General features: G+C 38.2%; 1 pseudogene; it reads left to right on the top strand.

The window, feature by feature from the left end:
• Positions 612-1,992, top strand: LOC107648126 (annotated as a pseudogene).

The raw sequence follows: 3,227 nt of genomic DNA on the forward strand, positions 1-3,227 counted from the left end.
TTTTTTGTTTTAACTCAGTTTGGCTCCCTCTTCTCCCCTATCACACCACTAGCAAACTCTCTTTGCGTTTTTGGCAGCACCACCCACGCCTCCCGTCCCTTTTCATTGTGACGCCACCGCTATGTTGTCCTCTGTTGCTGTAGCTTTTTCATATTATTGTGCCACCGCTTCTGTGTTGTTCCCTTTCACTGCAACTTTCTATGCAATGCTGTTGTTGCTGTGTTGTGCTGTTCAATTCTTTCGCAACCCATCCATGTTCGCTGCCACCATCACCAAGCAAATTCATCATCGCCGTCACCACCAGCAAATTAGGGTTCAGATTTCTGAAATTAGAGTTTAATAAAGTTAGAGTTTAAAGATTTCAATTTTTACGAAAGCAGAATTTTCTTCTCTCTTTTTTTGAGTTAATACTCAAATTCGTCTCTGAAAGATACTCCGATCTCTATATTAGTCCCCGAAAAATAAAGTTAATCAAAAGAGTCCTTGAAAGATAGACGACTAAATCAGGTTCGTCCTTCTGTCAAATCGCTTGATGACTTGGCTAACGTCTGCTGATATGTGACGTTAACTGCCACGCTGGCAGAGAAGGAAAACGACGCCGTTTTGAGTGAATGCCCTGATAGTCATGATTCGGCGTCGTTTTGTGGGCAGAATGGAGATTTTGTGGTTGGTTGGTTTTAAAGTGTGTGAAGTGAAGCAGCAAGAGAGGAACGTGTGGAGATGGGTAAAGGCAACCCACAGAGAAGAAGCACCGGCGACGAGCTCCATACGGCGGCAAGGTCCGGTGATCTCGTCGCTGTTCAGATGATTTTGACTTCAAACCCTTTGGCTGTTAATTCCAGAGACAAGCATTCGAGAACACCGTATCCTCCTCTCATTTATTATCACTACTAATTGCTAAAGGAACCCTAACACTCTGTTCGGTTCCCACGGTAAATTCTCCATTCAATTCGTTTGCTTTGAAGTTTAACTTGTTCTTTCCTGATGATAATTGAATCCATTGCACCGTGATTTTCTTCCCTTTCCTTTTTGACCTATCTGCATCGAATCGTGGATTAGCTTCCCTAATACCATTGTATTGGAATCTCTGTTGACTTATTGTTTATGCTTTTTATCTTTTTGTTGCATGAACAGAGTTGTGCTGCATGTTTTATCTGAAAATGATTTGGTACTTTGTTATGTGCTTAATGTGTAATTTTCACTTTGTTTCTTTGACAATTAGCTTTGGACCATAGACTTCATTTAGCAGCATTTGCTGGACATGCAGAGATAGTAAGTTATCTGTACAAGAATAAGGCTGATGTTGGTGCTTCTGCTATGGATGACATGGCCGCAATACACTTTGCCACTCAGAAGGGGCATTTGGAAGTTGTTAAGGCTCTAGTTGCAGCTGGTGCATCCATCAAGGCTTGTACTCGCAAAGGCATGAATTCATTACACTACGCAGCTCAAGGTTCCCATCTGGAGCTTGTTAGGTACTTGGCCAAGAAAGGGGCGAGTTTTATTGCCAAGACAAGGGCAGGAAAGACTCCTTTGGATCTTGCTAACAATGAAGAAGTCCGCTCATTTCTGAAGGAATTCGAAAGATCAGCCAAGAACAGAGCATCTAGCAACAAAGATAAAGCTGAACAGTCTGATCCAAAAACATCCGTTGGAATCAGAAGATAATTCAAGTGCCAAACAGCCTGCAGTGGCTGTCGATGAAGAAAACGGTGACGGAGAGAAGACAAAGACTAATGAGGATGACGAAAATAGTAATAGAGAGAAGAGGAAGGCTAACGAAGAGGACGCAAGAGAAGACTCATCACAATCAAAAAGGGAAAAAGTTAAGTTGAGCCATCTCCAAAGTTCAGATGATATCCAAGAAGAACAAGAAGAAGAAGACATGTAGGTTGGCAGAGGCATAGTGTAGTAGAACGACACACCATCACCACGGCCTCCATTTGCTGCCTCCATCGTCGCCCCAAACCAGCAATTTCAACACTAACCCAGGCATATGGCCCACTGATTGCTGAAGACGACGTATTTATCGTCGAAATTAGGATTAGGTTTCAAACAATTAGGGACTGATTTTTGAACTATTTTGCCAAACTTACCTTGTCAGCAATCGGTTATGACACGTTGGCCTCTTCCACGTTGGAAGCTAACGAAACACGTCAGCAGACGTTAGCCATGTCACTAAGAGAATTGACGGAAGGACAAACGTGATTAACTTGGGTATCTTTCGGGGACTCTTTTGATTAACTTTATCTTTCGGGGACTAATATGGAGATCGGGGTATCTTTCAGGGACGAATTTGAGAATACTCTAATTTAATAAAATAAAATAAAATCAATAAAATAATACAAGTGCATATATGTCCACAAGAAGACAAAGAAGAAAATATAAGAAAGGAAGTTAACCCCGAAAGTATAACGGGGTATTAATATCCCTCAAAGTTAATAAATAATAGATGCGTGTAAATGTAAGTAATGATGGAGTGTGAACAGTGACTGTAGAAATGGGAAGCCCCATAAATATGTAGTCATAATATATGTAGCACAGTAACAGACTAACAGTTGGTAATTTATTGATTGATAATAAATGAATTGAAGAATAACACAGTGGAGTACCCTAAAGTAGTTGAAGCTTAGTTGAAGCTATTAACACCTTTCACTGGTATTGGTAGGATTGGAAAAGCAAGCTAGGTGTTATAATTTAATTCGCTACTCTTTTCGTTCATAATTTCGTTGAGAAGTTTAATTATAGTCATGCATCACATTTTAAATGGCTATATGGAAATAACCTTAATTAATTGACCTAATTTTATGGGGTTGGAAGAATTTTAGGTATTTTATAAATATTTTATATAAATGAAATGACTAAAACTCAAATTTACGTTATTATAACCATTAGAAATGCTTTATATACATGTGTAAATTTATATTTATATAAATCGTTACACTCTATCACGAATTACATATTTACACATAAACAACTACACCCTATAACAGTTTATGTTTAACAAAATCAATGCATAATCTGCTATATTCTATTGCAGATTATGAAGATGAAAAACTATATTTAGTGTATATCTACTAAACAAACTAGCAGATGCTGAAAGTCGTGCGGTTTATAAGCAGATGAGACCACTATATAGAGTGACAAATTCACAATATCAAACCAAAAAAATAACAAAAAAAAATCTAAAGATGAAAAATTTTTATTATTATTTCTTATTTTTTCTA

Source organism: Arachis ipaensis, chromosome B06 (assembly GCF_000816755.2).
Source record: "Arachis ipaensis cultivar K30076 chromosome B06, Araip1.1, whole genome shotgun sequence".
Lineage (NCBI taxonomy): Eukaryota > Viridiplantae > Streptophyta > Magnoliopsida > Fabales > Fabaceae > Arachis > Arachis ipaensis.